This window comes from Camelus bactrianus, chromosome 8 (assembly GCF_048773025.1).
Source record: "Camelus bactrianus isolate YW-2024 breed Bactrian camel chromosome 8, ASM4877302v1, whole genome shotgun sequence".
In the NCBI taxonomy this organism is placed as follows: Eukaryota; Metazoa; Chordata; class Mammalia; order Artiodactyla; family Camelidae; genus Camelus; species Camelus bactrianus.
This window is the reverse complement of record NC_133546.1, coordinates 6,911,464-6,937,538: the sequence shown is the minus strand read 5'-3', so window position 1 is coordinate 6,937,538 and position 26,075 is coordinate 6,911,464. Positions and strand designations below refer to the sequence as shown.

The window sequence follows — 26,075 nt, the reverse complement described above, 5'->3', positions numbered from 1 at the left end:
CAAGCAAAAGCTCTCTATCCAGAACTTGCTGTAACAAGGGATCAGCCACCATCACCGTGACTGGCAGAGACTCGAGGGCGGGCAGAGGAGCCGGCAGGCTTCTTAGTGAAGAAAGGGGCTGTCTCAGGTGTGCCCGGAAGGAGGCGTGGGCACGGGGAATCTCCAGGCAGCTAACCAGAATCAGGGCACCCATGTGATCGGTTAGTGGGTGCATATTGTGTTTTCTCTGGTGGGTCCTGAATTGGAAGGGACAAAAATCAGAGATGCTGTCCATTGTTAATCAGGTTCTGACCATTTCAATTCAATTGCTCCAGGCTGTTGTTTGGCCTCCTGGATGAATGGCCGCAGACTTCTGTCTTTACAACCAGCCTGGTCATTATCAGTCTGTTCCATCTCTCACAAGCTAGTCATTTGTCAGAAGAAGCTTTAACTACTCTATGCAAAGAAACCAAACCAGCTTTGGTTGGGGAGATATCTCAGTGTGAGGGAGAAACAGTCCCAGAGATGATAAGACACGAGGTCATGTTTGGGGCCGTGGTCTCAGAGCAGAGCGTCGGCATGGAGACCACCCTCTTCTAGACTCTCCTGGACTAGGTCTCTGAGATGGCAGTGATGCCACCAGACTCAACTGGCGAATCAGAGAAAAACAGCTCCACCCATGTAAGGGGGGAAGCCTGGTGGGGATTCTCATTCTACAAAAGTCCCTGTTTTCCCTTCAAATATATTTCTGCTCCATTCTCTCAACTGTCTCTCGGGTGGAATCCTTTCATAATAAGCTGGAGTTTTTCATTCTTTCCTCCATTTCTTTTCACTTTTGTCCACATTTCCCATCTCTTTGCTTCTCTGTGTTGAGGTCTACGTTATGTTCTCAGATGTATTTCTCCTCTGCTGTGTTCATCCTGCTGTTTAATTTGCATTTTATTTTAATGGCTGAATTTCTGCTTGGTGCCTTTTTTAATCTCCTTGGTTTTTTAAAACGTAATTTTGTATTCTTGCATCATACATTGAAATACTTCCTTTACGTATTCAAACTTTTAAAACAGACTAATTTAAAAAATACTTTTCAGATTTCCCTATTTTTGTGTTTCTGGGAGTGAATTTTCTCCAGCCCTTAGCTTTACTTGGGAAGCTCAGTTTCAGCTGCTCATCACCTCCAGGGCTAGAATCCACGGCTTCTGTTCTTCCTTAGCATTAAACCCCAGCGCCTAGGGGTCACAGCACCCCGTGGGCTCAACTCATGCTGAAAGTCAAGAACCACCTCTGATTTCGAGTTCCTTCTGTAACTCGAGCCTCTAGGGATATCCTTTTCTTGCATTTAAGCTTGGTTTTCTATCCAATGATTCTATGCAGCATTTCCCTGGGCGAGGAGCGTCGCAGGGAACAACTGCTAAGTCTGCCACACTTACCAGTGTCAACTAATATTTACGATATGCCTGCCGTCCACCTGCTGTGGCTGGGTGCTGGGACGAGGCACGAACGAGGCACAGGCTTCTTCTTCAGGGAACTTAAGAGTCCAGAAGCCAGACAGACAAATGAAACACTTATAATAAAATATAAGAAGTTCATTGCTACATGGGGTTCTACGTAAGCCCGGTGGGTGGGGGGCGTCTGACTCAGGCCTTCGGGGAAGAGTGGGAGTCAGAAAAAAAAAGCATATTCTTCTAAACAAAGACTCTACTGGAAAAGATGAATGCAAAAGAGCGGTTTGTAGGGAAAAGGGTTTTAGCTTTACTTTATTTTAAAAAATCTCTGTGTGGGCCCGACAACCACTACTACACACAGAAGTCCCAGCCTCCCTGGTTCCCACGGTCCTGGACTTTCGCAAGTTTCATGTTTCTTTCAACACCAAAGATATTATTTGATGAATCATTGATTCAGCAAACATCATCCAAACAGCTATTAAGGTAGCTTCTCAAAAGACTGATTTTACTGCTGGGACATAGATTATTCCCTGAAAGACTTGGAACCACTGCCAACTGCTGCTGGAAGTGTTTATGAGGAGGTTTTTCCAATGACTTAAGAGGCTTTATTCTATTGTTTAAAAAAAAACATTTAAAAAAGTGCTATTTATCTATATATTTTTGGTAATATATGAACATTATTACTTTTTTGAAGATAAATAATCTGAGACAGACAATGTAAAAATAAGGGATCTGGAATGGAAGAAATATATCAAACTGTCCATAGACCCACAGGATGTTTGAGTTGGATATTACCTTGTTGGAAATCCGGTCCAATCTAGGTGAGCCCAGGTTTCACACCTAGCAGCCTCCCTGGTCTCTACTCACTAGGTGTCAGTAACACCCCTCCCACCGCAAGTCGTGACCAAATGTCCCCGATGTTGCTAAATGTTCCCAGGCTGAGAACTACTGGTCCACGTCCTTCCCTTTAGAGATGAGAAGTGGAAGCCCAGAGGGTAAGTGACGTTATGCTACGCAGCTAGTTAGAGGCAGACCCTGGAAGAGCATCGCTGGGCTTCTGTGGCCTCTTCTCCGGCTCAGAGGCTGCAAACCTCCAGGCTAGTTATTAGTTAACTGCTCAGTCCTATTTGCAACAGAGGCCTGGGCTCAGACCCTCAAAATAACGGAGCTTCTATTGACCATCTCAGGCTTGGCAAGCTTGTACTGTTTGAGTTGTCTCCAGTATACTTAAGTACCAAAGATTTTTTGTGAAATTTCAATGATACTCATTGAGTTGATACTAAGTAACCAAAATGTTCCTTCCAAGCTCACATTTTCTTTTTGAGAAAGTATCTGTTTCTCCCTCCATCTCCTTCACTTGGGAAAAAACAAACGCCTTGAGCCAGGCCCAGAGGACTGTGTGCTGATCATTTTCCACGATGCTGGCGACTGGGTGACGGTACGCTTGCCAGACAATAAATAAAGCCGCACACAGCTTTTGTTCATTTGATAATTGGGGGTAATATATGCAGAGGTAAAGTTCACTTCATGAAAACATCCGGTTTTATCTGAGATCTTTTCTTCTGGTGGGTATATTTAGACACCCGGGGTTAAAAAAAAACACCCAGATATTTCACATTTGAAAGCTTGTGGTCCTGTTATTCGCCTCTTATTCACCATGTTGACAAATCAGTAAGGGAGACAGCAGAGGGTGAGTGAAATCAGGCCCCAGAACGTTCTTCCCTGGGGGCTGTACCACCGTGAACCAGCCCTCCCGGGCTGGTAGGGGCTCACTCACTCTCAGGTTGATCAGGGTCACTTGGCAGGCCTGGCTTGGATTCTGACACTGCAGAGCTGTGTGGTCACTGAAATCTAGCAGCTTGTGGTTGAAAAAGACCACCTGAGCCAGCAAATGGCCAGCGACCTTCAACCTCAACTCCAATTTATGTCAGTGTGCCAGTGACGAAATTCACGAGTCTCCCTCGGCACTGCTGAGTGTCTGATGGGGCAAATCCTCTCTGCCAGCCGGTGCCAGCGGCCACAGCAGGTGCTGCTTCTTGCTTGTTGTTGAGACGACCCAGAGCTCTGGGAGATAGCTCAGGAATGCTGCTGACGCCATCCGGGGGCTCAGCACCCTCACCTGCTTACGCTACCGCTCTGCCAGGCAGTGAGAGGACTGTGTGTCCGTATTGTGAGATGTCCTCATTGTACCAGATGACGAATTTTGAGCTGGCTTTGTGCAGAACCCAGAAATATCCAGAGTCAAATTGAAGACTGGGGGTGGAAAAAAAACGGGTCAGTGCTGCACGGTCAGGATGCCTGGAGGCCCCACGGACCACCGATCTCTTTCCCCCAAATTACTACATCTTCTGCGTTGTGAACTGAATCATGTTGTGATTAAGTCCAGGTAGGCAAGGACTGTCTCCTGGTCCCTTTTCATGCGCAGCACGATGTCAGATGTGGCGGTGTGGGAGAGTGGAAAGAGTACTGACCAAGGTGAGTCTAAAGATCTGTATTTGATTCGGGATTTGCAGATACTAACTACCATCTATAAAATAAACAATAAGGTCCTACTGTACAGCACAGGGAACTATATTCAATGGCTTGTAATAAGCTGTGATGAAAAGGAAAAGGAAAAGGAATATATACATATGTGTAACTGAATCACTGTGCTGTACACTGGAAATGAACACATTGTAAATCAACTATACTTAAATTAAAAAAAATAAAGGTCTGGATTCCATTCATGCTCTGACAGTTTTATAAGTTTAGGGAAGTTTGGGTTGGAGAGGAGCAAAGCTCATCATCTCTTACTAATCCTTGTCAGGCAGGGAGTTTGCTCCCGGACCCTTTTCCTCCCATCCCCTGAAGAGAGGCTGAGCACCAGCAGCCCTGGAGCACCTGGCCAAGCGCCCTGCCTCTTGGGAGTCAAGTCCTTGCATCTTCCCCCCGGAAGATGGTGCCCTTACCTCCACGCTCCCGCTCTGAGATGCTTGTGTCAGGACCCAGAGATGCTCCAGCTTATTTTTCTCTGAACAATTTTACGTGAGCAACAGAAGCCATGAGTGAATGAATATTAAATTATACAACGCAAAGTTTCTCAAAGTATACTCCCTAAAAGCTCTGTTTTTGCCCAAACTGGATCCATCTTAGCTGCAGCTGAAACCAGACTCTCTCTCACCCACTTCTCTGTGAATGACCAGAAGAGAGCTTCTCATTTTCAACCTTTTTCCCTAGCGATTTTTTTTCTTAGACTTCTTTGGCTGCTACCAATGTCCAATCAGTCAATGAATCAAGTAGTAAATGAAGTCATTTTATTTTTAAGCTTGACAGCCTTTTAAAAATGGGCTCAGATTTTCAACTTTCTAAAAGGAATTTCGAAGCAAGCTTGCAAGCTAAGACCCCCGAACTCTGGGTTAATGGCAAGTCCGTGCTAGTCAGTGCTCACCTCCGCAGGGCTTTCCAGACTCTTCTACCTGAAGTCACATCTCCCCACTCCAATGCACAATGCAGATACACAGTCCATGTTTCAGTTTTCCTTTTTAGCATTCATTCTTTAAAGCATATTTTACATAGTTATTGTGTTTCCTTTTAATCTCTCACATTATAGTGTATGTTCCCGAGGACAGGGGTTTGGGTCCCTGGTCCCTGCTGTGTGCTCTTTGCCTAGTGGAGGGCCCAGCCCTTGGGAGGCCCTTATGACTGTTTACATGATGTCATGATTGAATCTTCTCCAGGGCAGTGCCCAACATTCTGAATTTTGGTGTAAAAACTGGCTGACTTTGAAATGACTGTCCCTAACACAGAGACATAATTCAGCTCTTAGCTTGGGCCACATGCCTCATTCTGCAAAAGGCCTACAACCATTGAAGCTGGTTCTCAGATTTTTTTTTTTAAACAGTGTTTTGAGGTATAATTGATGTACACTAAGCTGCACATATATTGAGTGTAAAATCTGATAAGTTTTGACATGTTTACCCATGTGAAATTGTCACCACAGTCAAGGTAATGAATATATCCAGCATCTCCCCAAACTTCCTCACGCCCTTTGTAATTGTCTCTCTTGGCCTCTGCCCTTCCCCTCCACCCTTTCCACACGACCACTGATCTGCTGTCAGTACAGATTAGTCTAGATTTTCGAGAATTTTATGTAAATGAAATCCTACATTATGTACTTTCCCCCCCGCTTCATTCACTTGGCATGATTATTTTGAGAACTTTTCATGTTGTGCATATCAGCGGTTTATTCCTTTTTATTGCTGAGAAGTACTGTACATTGATCCACTCACATTGATGGACATTTGGGTTATTTCCAGATTGGAGCTATTACTAACAAAGCTGCTCTGAACATGTGTGGACTAGTCTTTGTGTGGACAAGTGCTTTGATTTCTTTTGGGTGAACACCTAGGAGGGGAATGGCTGGATCATCTGGTAGGTATACATTCAACTTTTTAAGAAATTGCCAAGCTGTTTTTCAAAGCAGCTTTATATTATTTTACTTTCCCAACAACAATGGTTGAGAATCCCAGTTCCTCTACATCCTCTTCAACACTTGATATAGTGAGTCTTTTTAATTTTAGTCATTCAAGTAGCTTTGTAGTAGTATCTTATTGTACTTTGTTTTACTTTTTTTATTGAAGTGTAGTTGATTTACAATGTTAGTTTCAGGTGTACAGCAAAGTGATTCAGTTATACATATACATACATATGTATATTTTCTTTTCAGATTCTTTTCCATTACATGTTATTACAAGAAATTGAATATAGTTCCCTGTGTTATACAGTGGGTCCATGTTGTTTATCTATTTTATATACAGTAATGTGTATCTGTTAATCCCCAACCCCTAATTTATCTCTCCCCGCCCTTTCCCCTTTGGTACTCATAGTTTGTTTTCTATGTCTATGAGTCTAGTTTTGATTTACAAACAGAATTTATATCATTTTGTAAAAAGATTCCACATATAAATGATATCATATGATATTAGTCTTTCTCTGTCTGACTTACTTTACTCAATATGATAATCTCTAGGTCCATCTATGTTGCTGCAAATGGCATTATTTTATTCTTTTTTGTGGTTGAATAATATTCCATTGTGTATGTACATGTATATGTGTGTGTGCATGTGTACATCTTCTTTATCCAGTCATCTGTTGATGGACATTTAGGTTGTTTCCATGTCTTGGCTATTGTAAACAGTGCTGCTATGAACATTGGGGTGAATGTTTCTTTTTGAATTACAGTTTTCTCTGGATATATGCCCAGGAGTGAGATTGCTGGATCATATGGTAAGTCTGTTTTCATTGTGCTTTAAATATGCATTTCTCTAATGATTAACAGCTTTTTGAGGTATAATTGACAGAAAATAAACTGTACATGGTTAAAATGAACAATTTCATCTTGTACATCTTTTTATTTGCTAATTCGCCATCTATCTCTCTTCTTTTGTGAAGGGTCTGTTCAAGTATTTTGCCCATCTTTTATCATTTGTTTTCTTATTGTTTGGTTTTGATCGTTCCTTGTGTATTCTGGATACAAGTTCTTTATCAGCAATGGTTTGCAAATCCTTTCTCCCCGTCTATCTTCTCATTCCCTTAATACTATCTTTTAAAGAGCAGGAATTCTTATTTTCAATAAAGTCCAATTTATCAGTTGTTCTTTTAGAGATGGTGATTTTGATGTCATAGTCAAGAAATATTTGCCCAACCCAAGATCACCAAGATTTTCTCTTATGATTTCTTCTATAACTTATAATTATACATTTTTGTCACATGTATGCTGTATGGTTATATATATAGAGAGAGAGAATCTATGATTCCTTTTGAGCTAGTTTTTTAAATGTGTTTTAAAAATTTTTTACTACCTTTTCTTGGCGGGGGTGATTAGTTTTATTTATTTATTTACTTAATGGAGGTACTAGAGATTGAACCGAGGGCCACGTGCATGCTAAGCATGCACTCTGCCGCTGAGCCATACACTCCCTGGCTTGAGCTAGTTTTTATATGCAGTGTGAGGTATGTATCAAAGTCAATTTCTTGGCAAATGGACATATATTACTGTTCCAACATCATTTGTTGAAAAGTTTATGCTTTCTCCACTGAAATTCCTTTATATCTTCATCAGAATCTGTTGTCCATAAATCTGTGGGTCTATTTCTGGACTGTGGACTCTTCCATTGGTCTGTTTGGCTATCTCTATGCCAATACCACATTGCCTTGATTAGCTTTATAATAAGTCTTAAAATCGAGTGGAATTAGTTCTCCAATTTTGTTTTCCAAGTTCTTTCTTATTCTCGTCCTTTGCATTTCCATATGAATGTCAGAATTTGCTTGTGAAATTTTACAGAAAAGCCATCTGGAATTTTGATAGATATTGTGTTGAATCTATAGATCAATTACCACAAGTTAAAATTTTAGCAATATTGAGTGTTCCAATGCATGAAAATGGCTTAAACCTCTCAGGTCTCTTTAAATTTTTCTCATTAATCTTTTCTAAGTTTTCAATATAGAGGCTTTGCATACCTTTCATTGAAGTTTTCTCTGAGTATTTCTTTTTTTTTTTGGTGCTATTTTAAATGATATTTAATTTCAATTGTTGCTAGTATATAAACATATTTTGCATATTTATTCTGTATCTTGTGATATTGATAAAATCACTTATTAGTTTTAGCAGCTTTTGTGTGTGTGTGGATTCTATCAGATATTCTACATAGATAATCAATTTATCTGCAAATAAAAGCAGTTTACTTTTCCCTTTCCAGTCTGGATGGCTTTTGTTTCTTTTTCTTGCTTGTCTGAGCTGCATAGAATCTCCAGTACAATTCTGAATAGAAGTGGGGAGAGGAGACATCTTGTTTTGTTACTAATCTTAGGGGTAAAGCACTGAATATGTCACAATTAATTATGTTAACTGTAGGTTATTCAAGGTCCTCATTATCATATTAAGAAAGTTCCCTTCTATTACAAGTTTGCTAAGAAAGTTTTTTTTTTTTTAAATCACAAATGGATGTTGAATTTTGTTAAGCAATTTTCTGCCTCTACTGAGATAATCATAGGTTCTTCAATTTTAGTTTGTTAACAAGGTAAATGACACTGATTGAGTTTTGAATATTAAGCCAACCAAGAATTCCTTGAATGACTCCCGCTTGGTCATGATGTATTATCTTTTTGCTAGATGGTTGAATTTTGTCTATTAAAATTTTGTCTAGAATTTTTGCATCTATGTTCACATGGCATATTGCCCTATCATTTTCTTTCCTTGTGCTATTGTTGTATGTTTTGGTATTAGGGTAGTGCCAGTCTTATGGGATAGATTGAGAAGCATGCCTTTCTTTTTAGATTTCTGGAAAAATTTGGGTAGAATTATCATTTATTTATTAAATATTTGGTTTAAAATATTTGGTTTCTTAAATCTTTTTTGTTTGTTTAAAAGTTTTAAAAGTTAAAAAGGTTTTTTTTTGTTTTAAAAGTTAAGAAGTTAAAAACGTTATTTTTCTTAAAAAATCCATTATCTTTTACGCAGATTTAAATAAGAAGAAGACAATTTTACACATTTACCAATGCAATATTATTCTTGGTACCCTTTATTCCTTTGTGTAGATCACTGGTTCTCTGCTGGGTGTGATCTCGCCCCTCGGGGGCTTTGGGCAATGTCTGGACACAATGTTTTGGTTATGACAGCTGAGGGAGGGCACTATTAAGCATCTAGAGGATAGAGGCCAGGGATGCTGACAAATGTCCTGCAGTGCACAGGACAGCTCCCCCACAACCAAGAATTACCCAGCTCCAAATGTCAACGGTGCCCAGCTTGGGAAAACAACGGTGTGAATCCATGTTTCCATTTGGTTTCACTTTCCTTTTGCCTGATGAGTTTCCATTAAACTTTCTTGTAATGTGGCTCTGAAGGTGGTAAATTTTTTCAACGCTTTTAGAGTTTAGAATTTTCATTTTGTCTTCATTTGTGAAAGATTTTTTTTTTGGGGGGGGGGATAGAATTTTAGCTTGAGCTTTTCTCCTTCTATCAGTAGTCCAGGCACACGCTGTTCCATTGCACTGAGCTTTACTGCACTTTGCGGATATAGAATTTTTTTCACAAATTGAAAGTTTGTGGCAATTCTATGTCAAGCAAGTCTATTGGTGTCATTTTTCCAACAGCATTTGCTGTCTTCATGTCTCTGTGTCATATTTGGATAATTCTCACAATACATTAAACCTTCTTTGTTATTATTGTATTGGTTATAGGGATCTGTGGTCAATGATCTTTGATGTTACTATTGCGAAAAGATTACAACTCACTGGAGGCTTAGATGAAGGTTAGCCTGTTTTAGGGATAAAGTATTTTTAAATTAATGTATGTATATTGTTTCTTTAGATTATTGCTATTGCACACTTAATAGATTACAGTGTAATAGAAACATAACATTTATATGCCCTGGGAAACCAAAAAACCTGTGTAACTTGCATTATTGTGATATTTGCTTTATTGTAGTGGTCTGGAACCAAATCAGCAATATCTCCAAGATATGCCTGTACTTTGAAGATGTTACTCCACTATCTTCTTGCCTGCACTGTTCCCCCAAAGAAATCTGCTGTCATTCTTATCTTTGTTCCTCCATAGTTATTGCATCTTTTTTCTTTGGCTGCTTTTCTAATTTCTTCTTTATCACTGGCTTATGAAAGTTGATTATGAATTAACTTGGTGTGATCTTTTTTGATTTTCTTCTTTTGTTATAATTGTATTTATAACTATATCTGTGTTACTTAGTTGTAAAGGAATTTTTGATGTTTTTGATGCTCAGGGTTAGCTAAGCATCTTGGATCTGTTATTTTATACTCCACCAACTTTGGAAAAATTTCACTCATTATTTCTTTAAAATAGTCTTTCTGGTGTCCCCCTTCCTACTCTTCTTTAGGGACTCCAAATATACAAATATCAGATTATTTGAAGTTGTGCAATAGTTTGCTGATGACTTTATCATCTTTTTAATTTTTTTGTTTGTTTGTTTGTATTTTAATTTAGATAGTTTTTATTGCTATGTTTTCAAAGTCATTACCTTTTATTCTGCAACATCTAATCTGTTAATCACATCCCATATGTTTTTATCTAATACTTTGTAGTCTTCATTTTGAGATTTTGATTTGGGTCTGTTTAAGTTCTTGAACATCTAGAATACACTTATACAGTTGTAGTAACTGTTTCACGTCCTTGTTTGCTAATCCTAATATTTGATCCGTCCTGGGCTGGTCTTGATTGGTTGATTTTTCTCCGCATAGATATTTCCATTTCTTTGCACGCTTGGTGAATTTTAGTTTGTTTGGTGCTGAATATTTTTCTATATCTAAAATATTCATAAGCTTTGTTTGGGTTGCAGTTAGATCACTTGGAAAATGTTTGATCCTTTTGGATCTTGCTTTTAAGAGTTTAGTCGGAACAGGACAGGAATAGCCTCAGGCTGATAACTATTCCACATTACTGACAAAATATGACTTTGAGTGCCTTACCCAATGACCCATTAGTTATGATGCTTTCCTGTCTTGCTTTGGGGACAGGCACTTTTACTGGCCCTGCATGAGTGCTAGGCACTCCTCCCACTGATCCTCTCAGACAGCTCTTTCCCTGATCTGTGCCTATCAGTGCTCTGCTGAATTCTTGAGCGGACCCTCCACAGATCTCAGGAGTTCTCCCTCCATGTGATTCTTCTCTGGTACTCTGTTCTGCAAACTCTAGGCACCTTGTTCTCACACACTCTCAGCTCTGTTTATTCAACAGAGCTCTGTTTACTAAGAAAGTCCACTGGTTACCATCTGGACTCCTGTCCCTACACCATGACCTGGAAATTCTTCCCTGGCAGTGAGTTGGGGTCATCAGAGGGTTCATCTCTTCTGTCTCCCATCCCTTAGGATTACTGCTCTTCACTGCCTGATGTCCAGTGCCTTGAAAATGGCTGTTTGGTGTGTTTCATTTGGTTTCTATGATTGTTTCAGGAAGGAGGGTAAATCTGGTCTCTGTTACTCCATCTTGATCAGAAGCAGAAGTTACAAATTAACTAGATTTTATTTCCTTCTAAGAAGCAGGTATGCATGTGGCTATGAGTTTAGATTACACACATTTATTAGATATTTGCTGTAAGTAAAATTGATCCTAGTTTCATATTGGAACTGAACAGAAGGATAATTCATGGATTTTGTTTGCTATGTAAGTCATACCTGCCAGGTACTGACGAAGTTAGAGCAGGCTGCCCTAGTGCACTCACCTTCCTGTCACTGAGGTGCATTCAGGGACCTCTTGTCCCATCAAGGGAGTCTTGTCCCCTTCTCAGTGAAGTCCTTTGCTCCCATCAAGTATCCACTTAGCAATTCGGTTAAGTTCACTCCTTCAAATCCCAGTTTTTGTCTTCCTGAGAATTTTAAGAACTAACTTCTCTTAAAAGGACCTTATCACGTTTCCAGGGTTAAAATCAAAACCTAAAGTAACACACTTCTAAAAAGACACTTACCATGATGAGGTTCTCAGGCATGGAAACAGTTAGACATTTCACATAGCTGTTCAGAAAGGAAGTGGCGATATTTCCACACAAGGTGTTCCCATGTCTCTGATGCATGGGTACTGAGGTCTTGAAAGCAAAAATAAGAGCAGGGCAGTCCACACTGACACAGAAACAGCCTGTTCTCTCTTGGAATGGAGAGCCAAGGCAAAGCCAGGTCATCTTAGAAAGCTGGAAATTTGTGCCAACAATTTTTTCCCGGCTGATTTTTGACCTTTTTACTTCAGGGAGTTTTAACCTACAAAGGTGTTCAAAATTTAAATAGATTTGTTTTCTTTTGCTTCTTCCATTGCTTGTATGCCTTGACTCCGTTACCAAGAGGGCGTAAGCTTTTAACATATATTATTTTTATGAGGTTATCATCTGTGTATTATTATTTAATTTGTATTTAATTTATTAGGAATGTGAGATAAGAAACCAATAGCATATTTTCCAAAATGTCAAGAAATTTTGCCAGTACCATTACTTTAAATAATATTCATCACTGTTGATTTGCAATGACGCTTTTATAAAATGTACACGTATATGTACTAAGTTCTGTTCACGGGTCATTAGAGCTTTTCTGTTTCGTCTTCTTTTTATACTTCTGTAATCCTAGTCTAATTCATTAAAGGGTCTTCTCTGGATGAGACCTACATTATTCCTACTCACTGACTCTTTTTTTTTTTTTAACGGTTTTTTTTATTGAGTTATAGTCATTTTACAATGTTGTGTCAAATTCCTCTCACTGACTCGGATTCATTCAATCTATCTTCCAGATAAACTTTATGTTATCTTTTTCAAGTTCAAAAAAAAAACCCCACCATTAAAATTTTCTTTTGGATTAAATAGAACATCTCAATTCTTTGGAGGAAGACTCGCCATTTTTAGAATACCTCAGTCTTCTCAATTTTACCACCCAGAAATATTTTCTCCTCTCCATTTATGCAATCAGTATGTCACTCAGTAAATATATAGATATTTACTAAGACAGACGTATATTCCCTATGAATTTTTAATTAGATTTTCCCCAAGTCATTTGCTTGTGTTGTTACTGATATTGTGGCTGAGGGATCTGGCTTTATAACTGATTTTTGCTGGTTGATGGAAAAGATATTGATCGTCTCCACATTGTCCATCGGTCTCCTTTAAATGTTTCCCATAGTTTTTGGTTGGTGTTGTGTGGTGTTTCCTTTAATCAATAACTCACATGAAGCTCTTAATCATAGTCGTGATTGTGATTCTGTTTAATGAATATCAGGAGACTCTGTGAAACACTGAGTTGGAAGGGGAAGAATATTAACCCCGAACTTCTAAGACATCCTCACTATGTGATGTATTTTGCTATAAAATTCTAGAATTCCTTAGAGGCGAGTAGAACTCTAGGTGTAAGAAATCTAATTCTTTCCTTTACAGAGAATGAAACGGACTCTGACACATAGCTGTCAAAGTGCTAGATGCTGGGGAGAAGAAAACGTTAGGGTCCACATTCTAATAAGCAGTCATCAAAATTCCAGTATATTCTAGTAGTGCTACACTTTCATTGCCTGTAATTTTCCCCATAAGTGATCTCAGCATAGCCCCTTTTTGGCTCAAAACAGTGCATTTTATATCAGACCAGAGGCAGAAAGGAAGGTTTCACCTGCTCCCCCAGACTTTTTTTCTAAGCTGGTTCCTAAGCACACAGCAAGTGGTAGGACATGCTGTTGCACTGGCTACGTCTCAGGAAGTGGAATGGCCAATACAAACAACCTGTGAACCTCCGAATGAAACTCACTGTTCCAGGGTCACGTGTGCTGGAGCGACACAGCGGTGCCTGGAACTCAGGGCAGCACACATCATTTATTTGCCTTGGAAGATGGGCTGTTATCCAAATCCCCTGGAGGGAGCCAGCCTTGCAAAGTGGCTGATGCAACCCTGAGATTAGAGACAGATAATACAGAATTTTCTCATCATTTGCCACCAGCCTGGAGTACTCTTGCCTCTCCTCCTGCCATCTTTGCTCCCACGGTGGCTGGAAAGCCCTTTGAGAGTAATTCCTTGGAGGGAGAAATGATCTTGACCCCAAGATCAGGTGTGGCCACATTCTCCAGATGGCTGAAGACAACTCATTTTCACAGCATCACCTCCAAAGTTCACATAAAGAGGGATGGGGACCAAATCTCCAGTTTCATAGAAAGCATTCATGAACTTACTGAACAAGTACAGAGAGAGCTTTTTTGGGTGCCCAAGACTTCGAGTTATGAAGGATGCAGAAGACCTGGTCTCAGCATTGAGGAGAGCATTGCTTAAGCGTGGGCAGCCAGCAGGGACGGACACCCAAGTTCAATTACAGTCTTTGTTATTTCCACCAGCAAGCGTCAGGCCCTGCGCGGGCCATGAAGCATGTACAGTAGTTTGCAGGGAGTGTATTGTCCTGAGCACAGTGGCCCTTGTATTTATCATGAAGTTATAAAAATAATGAGATGTATCACAACACCGAGGCTGGACTCTCCTATCACTCATGTGATCTGGAACACTCATGGCGTGAATAAACCACAGGCAAGCACGAGAAGGTGTCCTGACAGGTTATGGAAGGAGAATGGCCCAGCAGGATGTGCAGGAAGAGGTGGTTTCTGGTGTAGCTGAAAGCGGGCAGAGCCAGCAGGAACCCTGAGATGTAGACTCTAACCAGGAGTCTTTCTGCTTTCCTTTGTGGGTAGCAGCCCAAGACGGGGTTGGTGTCCTGGTGATGGATTTATTACATTAGCATTAGGCTAACAGATGCCCTGTAAAGATACACAGGTATGTGGTAGCTGTGCCATCCCTGGCTTCAATTGTTGAGCGGGGGGGGAAAGTATTTTCCAAAAAAAAAAAAAAAAGAAGAACCCAATGTGTGACTTTCAGGCACAACCAGTATTCAGCCTTCCTACTTACAAGTTTTAAAACTTTAGTAACTTGTGTCATGGATTAGCAGAAACCTGGCCTCAAGGGATCAAGGTCAAGGATTAGTTCCTCATTTAGGTCCATTAGCCTGGATTTCTCCATGGCGACAGTCTGTAGCCTCTGAATTTTTTCTTTTAATGAATGGGTCAGTATTCCACATTAACAGGGAGGGGATGCAGTGTGGGCTGCAGTCTCAGATTTGCACACAGGTCAGGTATTTGTTGGACGCCCGTGCCTTCTGTGTGCTCCCCTCTCACTGGACCACAGATACCCTCAGGGCAAGGACAATGTCTCCTTTGTCTGTGGGAGCTCTGTCCCCAGCCCTGTGCTGGGAGTAGCATAGGTTTCAGTAAAAGTGTGGATGACTGAGTGAGTGAGCCCGCAGCATGAGAAGAACACTGAGGAAGTACACAGCACACTCCCCGTCCACTGGGTGCTCGCGAAGACAACAGGCTGCTTGTTTTGTAAACCTTAAACCAGAGCTTTGCATCTTGGTCTAAGGCTAACACGGCTCCCTAGCACCTCACTTTCTGGAGTGTGCGTGAGTGAGATCATCACACTTGGCAGGGAGGTGGCCCTGGATCAGGGGCAGAGCTCCGAAGCCATCCTCTCCCCGAGGGAGACTGAGTCGTTGACTCCACCTTGTGGTGCCTGCAGTCCTCACATACCTGACTCGACAGGAAGACAGCTGTGAGGCGGCAGCACAGAGCTGGCCGTTCAGGTGTGTAGTTCAGGGGCAGGAAGGCTCCCAAGGAGGGGCTAGGGGTTGGGGGAGCCCCGAGGAGAATCTGTGGGCTCCAGAAGCCGGGCTCCAAGCCTCCCAGGCATGGTGGGCTCTGCTCGCCTGACCCACCCACAAAGCAGCATCCCCAGGGAGGCGACCTTCTTACTCCCTGGGACCTTAAAACATTCTGGGAAACACCTTCTAAATGCCCCTGGATGGTGCAGCTGTGGAACAGCCCGCCATGAGCTTGGCTCAAGGACCGGTTTCCCCAGTGAGTGAGCCGAGATTCAGAGGAAAGCACCAAGGGAGACACCTCACCCAGATTTTTCGCGCCCTAGCCACCCCTCTCATCTCTACAGCACCAGCGCTGCCTCTTCCCTTCCGCTTACATGGGACTCTTCACTCATCTGCGTGTGATCTGGAGCCCAGCTGACCATCCAGCGAAGACAGAAGAGGGGTGCTCTTGTCGGTGACACAGGTGAGATGGTGGACAGGTGAGGTCCCCCAGCAAGTAAACAGTGGAAGGGGAACGGACTGAGGCCAGCGTGCTATGCACTCCCCAGGGAGGCTAAACTGTCAGAAGCCATCGCTCCTGCTGTTCGGTCCTTGCAATCCCAGCGTTTGATCTGAGGGATGGTATGACGTGTAACTGGCACAACTTGCTCTAATTAGCAACCCATGCAGGGGGGCGTACTTCCATCCACTTCGTGGTTTGACAGCCCATCTAGAGTAACTGGAAATAAGAAAAAGAAGAGATCTGAAGCTTTATTCCAGGCATTTCTAGAGCAAGCAAAACCCTTCCCACATCTCTGTGAGCATGACAACAGGGGAACTGAGAAGCCACAATACCAAATGCGCAATGTTCCAAAGACAACAGATGTTCTTTTTCTAAATCAGGCTTTGGAGATGGTGTTGGACGGTTCATTCAGTACAGGTATGTGGGACTTTGTCATGGGAGAAGACAGTTCCAAATGCACAGGCTGAATTAGCTGAAACTGAAAAATGTAGGGGAAAGAAAAATTAGTCCGGGGCGGGAGGGGAGGCCACAGAGCAATATGTAAGACAAAGATACAAACTGCATGGGAAGCGGAGTTGTCCTGAGAAGCCAGTTTGGTCTCTGATCATTGAGCCCAGAAGGAAGAGGGTTCCAAGTGGCGTTCATAAACATCCTGTCATCAGAAAGGATTACCTGAACCTACGTCATTTCCTAAGACTGGGTTCACCTAAAATGAAGCAACAGAATCTCTGTTGCTTTTGACTGGAATAAAGAAAACTCAGGAAACACACAACCCTATAAAAATATTTTCTTAAAGGACAAAAGTCACCAAATATCCTTCAACAAGAAGTCCGGAACAGATCACAATGGATGTTTGCTACGACTGGGAGCACACGGCATGATCAGTCAAGGCTTCTCCATGCATGCCCACGAACATAGGGACACACGTGCATACACACACGTGTGTTCACACTGACATGGCTGGATCCCGTCCCCCCCAAATTCGTAACTGTAAGTCCTAGCCCTTATACCTCAGGAGTGACTCTATCTGGAGGTAGAGCCTTTAGAGAAGCAATTGAGTTAGAGTGAGGCTGTTAGGTGGGCCTTAATCCTGTACGAACAGTGTTCTTGAAGTGGAGCAGGACCCTGTGGGGCCCTTCCTGGTACAAATCCTTTCCATGTCTCCCATTTCTGGTAAGTTGGACACAGGCTTCATTCAACCTCCTGGACCTTCCCTGAGTTCCAAAGGGAAGATTCAAACAGTTGCTCATCAGGGAAGGGAGGGGAGGCAGAGACAAGGGAGGAAGAGTTGAGAAATAATAGTGCAGCCATGGGGCGGGGTCCTGGTTCTTCCTCAAGGAACAGACATAGCAACATATCTGAGTTCTGTGGAAACCAAGGCCCCTGCCCAGGCAGAGTGTGGTAGCTTCAGGCTGAGCACAAGATTCCTGGAGCATCACCCTGTTACCTCACCACCAACCAATCAGAAGAAAGTCACACCCTGCAGCCCCCACCCCAAATTTTGCCTATAAAAACTTCCCCTTGAAAACCATTGGGAGTTCAGGTTTTTTAAGCATGAGCCTCCAGTCTTTCTTGCTTGGCTCTGCAAAAAACCTTTCTCTATGTCTGAGTCTGTTTCTGTTTTGCAAATAAGTTGGTCTTTTTTCCCCTAGATTCCACATATAAGTGATATCGTATGATATTTTTCTTTCTCTTTCTGATTTATTTCACTTAGAATGACAATCTCCAGGTCCATCCATGTTGCTGCAAATGGCATTATTTTATTACTTTTTATGGCTGAATAGTATTCCATTGTATAAATGTACCACAACTACTTTATCCAGTCATCCGTCAATGGACATTTAGGTTGTTTCCATGACAACATTGTAAACTGACTATATGTCAATAAAAAAATATATATATATAATATATACATACAAACAAACAAAAAACCTTTCTCTGCTCTAAACTCCTACATTTCAGTTTGTTTGGCCCCACTGCATCGGGCACATGAAATTTGTTTGGTAACATTCTCAGAAGAAGAGGAAATGTTTACTCATAAAGAGGCAAGAGGGAAGACCCCGAGAGGGAGGACCCAGAGAGGAGGCAGCTGTCTGCAAGTCCAGGAGAGGTGTCAGGATAAAGCCAGCCCTGCCCATACCTTGATCTTGGACTTCTAGTCCCCCAGGTGTCGTTTAAGCTACCCAGTCTGTGGAGTTTGGTTTGGGCAGCCCTAGCTGACCAATGCACACATGATTTTACATGAAGTGCAAGATAAATGATGGTTTACATTGCAGGATTTTTGTCTTTAAGCGAGTCTTTTCCTTATTCTCCTTCTGCTTGTTTCTTTCTCTCTTTGCTTCTGCCTCTACCCAAGGTCACTGTGTGCAGTTTGTCACGTAGGAGTCCACACTTCTCTGTGTACCCATGTGTGGGAGCCCATGATTGGGTTAATAAATTGTAATAGACCCTAGCGGCTTGTGACCTTTAAGAACAAATGTGCTTTGCTTGCAGGCGCACGGGCCTTAAAAAGCAGAGACAAAGCATTGCTTGCATAGTTGAGGTTCTAGCTTAGGGCTGCTTCCAGGAGCAAAGCCATTGTGTGTCCCTTGCTATAAACACAGGACACTGGCTTGTTTTAAGCAAAGGTCCATAGTTCAGGGTTTACTCTGCTCGTTGCAAAGCGACGACCCATGCCCTCAGCTGTAAATGCTGGGCGTGCTTTCTGCTGTTTAGATAGTCTGTAACCCCCAAGACAAGGAATTGGCTGGCCTGGTGGTCTGTTTTGTAATCAAGTTCTTACATCTGAAGAATGTACCTTGTTCCCCTCCCTCCATGACTGCCCTGAAGATAAATTAAGCCTTTGCATTCATTGGGGATTTGATGATCTCTACCCGATCCTGTTTTTCCTTAAGCTCCTGCATTCCATGACACAATTGTTTGTGATCTTTTCTTTGATCGTGCACAATAAATATGAGAGTGTTTGAGAGGCTCGAGGAGTGAGACTCCCTCTCGCTCTCTTGACTTTCCACAGAGTCTCGAATCATTCATTCCATCTCGGTGGGATTTCTGCTGGACAGAACCCACACCTGTGTAATCAGAGAGCCACACACACAGAGGTGAGGGGCGATCACTGGTTTACACAATTAGGACCGTACTTCACGGGCTTTTCCATGTTTTGTTTTGCATTAGTCATCACATCTTTTATTTATTTATTTTTTAACATTTTTTATCGATTTATAGTCATTTTACAATGTTGTGTCAAATTCCAGTGTTCAGCACAATTTTTCAGTCATTCATGGACATATACACACTCATTGTCACATTTTTTTCTCTGTGAGTTATCATAACATTTTGTGTATATTTCCCTATGCTATACAGGACATCTTTTAAATTTTGAAATAATTGCAAACTTACGGAAAAGTTGCAAGTCCAATACGAAATATCTGCTTGGGTTTTTTTGAACCCTTGATTCTGTTGCGACTAAGTGGCTGACATGATGCGCCTCCCGCTCTGAGCACTTTGGCGTGTGTTTCCTTGTCCCTTTCAGCAGGAATGTTACAGAAAGGAGGCCGGGCTCTTCCGGTCGGACCCTATCGGCGATGCTCGGCGTCTGTGCACCAGTGCTGACGACCTGCACTCTGACTGCTTGGTCAAGCTGGTGCTGCCAGTATCTGCTTCAGCTCACAGTCCCTCCTTTCCCCTTTGTACTTAGTAAATAGTCGGCACTATGTCAATATCTTGTTCCTCACCAAACTTAAAACTTACTTATTTCTATCAGATGGACTCATAGCTACCTTTTGTGTGTAATAGGTTATACTTTGTTAACTGCCATGTCTTATTTGCCCATATCTGTGCCCTTTGGACATGTCCCCCTCATTATTTGAACACTTTCTTGCTTTTTGAGATAAGATGTTTCAGTCTCTCCTGTGCTGTCCCTGCCCAGCTCGGGAACTGGCCATTTCTCTAGGGAGCCTCTCTTCCTTTTGCAGAGAATGGTCTTTAAGAGCCAAGATCCAGGCACTAGCTACACTCTTCACCTCAGGAAAGGGGGCTGCTTGCAGTCAGTGGAGTTAGAGATTATATAGACACGTACACACACATCTGTATACACACCCACCCACCACACACAGATACACATAGACATTTATATACACCTGTGTATATATATCCACACATACGTGCACACACACACCCACATGCATCTATGCACACACATTTGAATCTACTTTGTGTATGACAACCATGAATTCACACCCATATGCCCAATTCCAATTTAGCACCACAAGCTTTATTCAAGTTCCAAATTGTCCTTGTCTGTGCCTCCCACCTCTGACTGTGAGGGATCTGGGCTGTCCCCCCAGGTGGAGTCCCTCTCAGCCCCACTGGACTTCTTCCCTCACCTGCCAGGGCTCTGCGACCCCAGCCAGGCCCCCCTACGGGACCCTCCTCTCTCCTCTGGGCCCCCGACACCCCTCACCCAGCAGCCCCTGTAAGCAGATGCCCTCCTCACCTTCCCCCTCCCCACACCCTGACACTCCTGTGACAATCCTGGAGAAACTGAGTGTTTGTTTCTTCACCTGGGGAAACTGAGGTGCTAAGAGGTGTCTGGTGCCCATGGATGCTTGGCAGGTCTCAGCTGGGCTCCGGGAAGGCAGGTGCACAAGCCCGGAGATGGTGGAACTTTCTCCAGTAGCCATGCCAGCCAAGGGTACTCCCTTTTATCCCATGTAGGTCCCCATCAGGGGGCAGAGTGGACCTTCGTTTCCCCAGCTTTCAGAATTCACCCTCTCCTCCCTCCTCATCCGCGTTCAGCGGACTGTGATGTGAGTGCTGACTCTGCCAGGCATGGGCCAGGCACCAGGTGCAGCCCGACGGCGCTCACCGCCTAGTGGAGAGGTCGACCAGCAAGCCAATCATCACCACGCGGGTTGAGGGTCCCGGGGACACAGGATGGCACACAGAGGCAAGTAGGGTGGGAAGCAAGGGCTTCCCAGAAGAATGACCTGTGACCCTGGTCCTGAAAGTCGGGTAGGTGCCAGCAAAGGAGAGGCAGGGCATGTCCCACAAAGGAAACAGGTGACAGGGAGTGTGACCCAGGTGGGGACTCGGAGTGCACAGCCTCCCCTGCGGTTCCGAGGCCTCCACACCTCCGTCTGGCACCAGCTCCTCACCACCCCGCAAACGCAGCAGGCTCCGCCCAGCCTCGTGCTTTCACTGCTCCCCTGCCTTCGCCTGGTGGGTGGAGCCTTCCCTGGTGGGTGGAGCCTTCCCTGGTGGGTGGAGTCTTCCCTGGCTGCTGCAGCCACGCTTAGCGCTCACTCCTGCCCCCGGAACCACCAGCCCAGAGCCCAGCACCTCGTATTTATCAAATCCCTGCAGCACTCACCACCAGAAACGCTTGCCTCAGCATCTGATATTGTGCTGGGAAGTGGGTTTGGGGTTTCCTGCTCCCCGCACTAGACTGCAGCTTGCTAGGGGCCAGGTCATACTGTGTACAGAAAGGGCTCAGTAGAGAGGAGGAACAGCCTCGAAAATCCTTCACACCCTCCTGGGGCTTTCCTGGAAATGTGGATGCGCAAGCCAAATCCTCCTCCTATTTTTGGTTATTTACAAAGTAACCCAGGGTCCAGATTTCTGACCAAAGGAGGGCAGGGGTAAAGGTGAGCACTATTGCATCCATGGAACGAGGGGAGGAGATTTTCTGCATGTTTTCTCTTCCCATCAACGCACAAGGAGACAAGATGTTGGCCAGCAGAGTAAACCCTACGTGTTGCGTGCTCGGAGGGATTTAGCTTAAGCATTTGGCTCGGGGAGTGCTCAGGTCGACCTGGAGCTGGTTGAATGGGCTGGGCTGGTCTTGTGAGTGGAGGAAAGAGGGGTCGCGAGCAACCCACTGCTGGGCTCCTGCGGTTTCTAGTGCCTTCCCTGTGCTGTGGGGGCAGTGGCCGAGCTCCCAGCACTCGACCAGCTGCTGACCACCCCGTGCCAGCGTTGGATGAGGACAGCTGAGACCCACTGGCACTCTGAGACAGAATCACCCTGGCGTTTTTGAGGTCTTGCCTTTGAAAGAGTACATTCGCCATTAAAGCTTATCACTAAAGGCCATTTTTTGGGGTCAGTATTTTACAATCTAAACAAAAGTTGCATGTTACATCAAATTGAAATAACAAAACTATTGAAATAACTAAAGTAAAAGCCATGTTCGGTGGTGGAGGTCACAGCATGTTAAGGAGTAAGGTGTTTCCGGTAAGAAACCTGGGCACAGAGGCACTGTGGGTGGAGAGAAGAGCGCAGGTCTGCTCAGATGGATTAATGAGCTTTCAGAAATGACTGGACTTTGAAGTCCTATTTCATCCCCGAGGCAGACAATTAGCTGAGAAGTTGGGAGGGTGGTGATTTCAAGGTCCCAGCCAAGCAGCTGCCTTGGAAGTGGCCAACTCAGGACCTTTTATCAATTCTGGGCAGAGGCGAGTCCTAGGAGAATCTTAGTAGCCCATCCCTAAGAGGACCCTTTGTCTGAGTGGTAAGTGTCTCCTGGTCGGATTTCGGAATCACCTAGTAAGGGTCAAGTTTGGTATTAAAACCAGTGGAGGTTCTCCCAAGAATTTGTGACAGGAAAGAGGTGTGGCCAATGTCACCAACTTGGCAGGAAGGGCCAGGAGGCTGTTCTTTCTGGAACCAGTTCTGTGACCTTGGGCAGGTCACTTGGCCTCCAAGACTTCTTCTAGTCCCAAATGCTCTGATCTATGATTTTTTTTTTTTTTTTTTTTTTTTTTTTTTGGTGGTAGCTACAGAGTATTAGGTAAAGAAAGTCTCTGTTGATGAGAAAAAGAGAAACACACATTCAACACCATCTACGTTCCCTAACACGTGTTGGAATCATCTCTCTGAGTTCATGCTATCGGGCAGTAATCACTTAGATAACAGTGACTGGAACAGGGTGGAACAATTCAGGAAAGGTTTGTAAAATGGGCAAGTCTTGAATTTAGGGGGAAGGGAGGAGCCTGACCTGGAATGGGAGGGATGTGCCAGGTAGGGAGTAGCTTATCTGGTGGCTTGAGGAGCAGTGGGTGGGATGGAGAGTGGGGGCTAGGGTTTGGGTAACAAGAGGAAGACTGAGAGGCTAAGGTCATGGTAAAAATGCTTTAACTTGCTAAAACAGAGACCACGGAGACTTACTGGAAATAGAAACAGTGGACTTGAATAAGAAATCTGCTGGTCCATCTGTTTCAGTTGGTTGTACTTCATGGATCAGGAAAATAAATTTCAGAACTACAATGACTGACATAGTGTAGCCAGCAAGATACTCAAAAAACAAACCAAAGAAACAACAACAAAATCATCTTCTATTACTATAACTTAAGAAAAAGAACATGTGGCTACCAGAAATTGTTGGAATCATCTCCGGATTTAGAAATAGAACAAATGTAGCTGTAAAAAAATTAAAAGACTTTGTTCTCTCATCCCTTCCCCATTTGAACACAAATCAGCAAAAGCTGTCACTGACCAGCACCATGATCTAACTAACCCATTTCATCGAGAGAGAAATTGAGCCCTGGGAGACAGAATCACGACATATGTTAACCTCCATGGGTTCTTCATTTAACAGAGCACTTTGGCAAGATCTCTGAAAATAAAAGGATGTGTCTGTAAACAGATAGGGTAGGAGGTCTCCAGAGAAAGAGAACCAAGCATGGCTTTCTTGACATAAGAGAAGCCATTTTTGGCCTAAGCCATTTTGAGATCCAAGTGTGGCTACAGTGCTTGGCCTTGAACAGGTCTCAGTAATTAATGATCTTAAGGAACAAAAGAAGGCAGGAACATTGCCTGTTGTCAGACGAGAGCAGTAACAACAGCAAGGATAACAGACCAGCTGCAGAGACTCCCGGTTCTGTTTCAATGACAAAGATCAGCCTGACGGGCTCAAGTACCAGATCAACCGGAACCTCAGGGAGGAGATGCTGACATTTTCTGGCCCTCGTGACTTCAATCAACTAAAGCTTGGACTCTGCGGCTGCCCAAGCCCCTTCATGAATATGCATGTACCCATGGCTTAAAACTTCCCCAGTTTTGCTGTTCAGGGAGACACTGCTTTGGGAAAGATCCTCGGTGTTCTCCTAACCTGGGCAAGTAATAAATCCTTCCCTCCCATGCTGTGGCTGTGGTTGTGTATTTGGGCTCCACGCCCACCAAGAGGTGAACCCAGTTTTCAGGTCACAGGAACACGTCAGATCAATTGTTTGCACAGCACATGGATACCTGTGGAAGAACTCTAAGGGAAACTTCTCGAAGTATCAATGTGCTACGCTCACTTTCTAACAGGGTTGGCTGAGGATTAAGGTGAGGGGTGTGAGGAAGCCTGGATGCTCTCTGTGCGGCCGGGCTCACCCGCTCTGCTGTGTGGCTGGGTCACTTCAGCTTCCGCTAGAACAGGACGCAGGAGCACCATTCGAGGGCTCCCAAGGACAGGCAATCATTACTCATGCCACATGCTGCTCAAGGAAGCCCTGCCTTTAAAAAAAGGAAAGCTTTAAAAATAGCAGTCCTGCCTGGTGCCTGGAAAGCATCCGGGCCGTACCAAACACTTTCATCTCTGCCTTCTCGTTTGAGCTCCACGATGATCCAGGACAGTTGCTGGGGGTGAAGAAGTTATCCCGGAGAGACACTCACTCATTTCTGGGCCACCGTGCCGGGTGCCTGGCAGGAGTGCAACTAAGGCTGCCTCTAAGGTCCGCCCTGCGTGCTTTCCAGAAGTTTTCCATCTTGCTGATGCCTGAATCTCCCTCATTCTGCCCGGCATTGGCCTCAGAAGAATGTTGAGGGGGATGGCAAGATGATGGGATGAGAAGGCTGTGAGCGCCTGGGGTGCACATCACATCACCCCAGAACCGTCCTGCTGTCCTCCCCTCCCTCAGTGGCCTTGCTGGCAGAGAAGAAGAGAGTCTGCAGCCAACTATCAATGTCAGTGGTCCCTGGCAACAAGACGATTCAATCAGAGTTTTGACTTGTTGGTTTGAGTCAAAAAAAAAAAAAGACTCCTTATTAACCTCTTCATTTTAATTTTAGATACTGTTCTTTCAGAAGTCATTGCATGGTACAGAAATTTGTTCTAGCACTCGAGAAATGTAAGGAGAGAGGGGAAGGAAGAAGGGAAGGAGATGTTTAAAGCAGGTGAGGAAAACACTTGGTAACTGAACTGGGTCAGTACCAACTATCGATCTGATGGATGTAAATCAAAGCTGTTCATCCAGGAAACCTCTCCCAGAAGCCTACTGTGTGCCGGGCTCTGGGTGGACCCCCAGGAGGCAGAGATGAACGTGGCATAGTCCACACGCTCATGGAGTTGTAGAATCTTTGGCTGAACAATAATTTGCGCACGAACAGAGCGGAGTCTGTGGGGCTCGGCTGAGCAGAAAATCCCAAGCTGTTGAGTTTAGTGGAGGTCGTCCAGAGCCGAGAGTCCTGGGGGGTCTAGCCAACCAGAGCAGAGACCCTACTGAACATTGTTTGTCATTAGCTTTCAGTTGACACCAGAAGTCAGGCTGCTCTGGCTAGAGTAAGTGCTACTTTAGACTCATCACAACAAAGTTAAAAAAACAACCTCGGAAGAACCAAGCTGACCCACCAGTAAATTAACTGCCTCTTGGCACAAAGATAGATGGTTTCTGGAGGAAGACATCAAAATATAGACTCTTAGTAATGTAGCGTTCACAGTTATAGCATCAAGTCATAAACTGATGGACGCAGGATAAGCAGGAAAATGTGGCCCATAACCAAGGGGGGAAAAGTCAACAGAACATTATTCTGCCATAATGCAAGTGTGGTAACTAGAAGGAGGTAACCTAAAAAGCCATTATAAATATTTTCAAGGAATTCCAGGAAAACATACTTATAATAAAAAGACATTTATGGTATTTCAGTATAATGGAAACTATTAAAAAAAAGAGCCAAATGGCATTTTTAGAAATAAAAAGGAAGTATCCAAAGTGAAAAATTAATCGGATGGG

General features: G+C 43.6%; 1 long non-coding RNA gene across 1 annotated transcript; it reads left to right on the top strand.

The window, feature by feature from the left end:
* The first annotated feature begins 3,627 nt into the window (after positions 1–3,627).
* On the top strand, positions 3,628–12,724 carry LOC141578325 (uncharacterized). The gene is made up of 3 exons (XR_012508515.1): positions 3,628–3,896; positions 6,642–6,686; positions 9,886–12,724. It is a non-coding gene; the product is annotated as an uncharacterized LOC141578325 (long non-coding RNA).
* Positions 12,725–26,075: the final 13,351 nt, after the last annotated feature.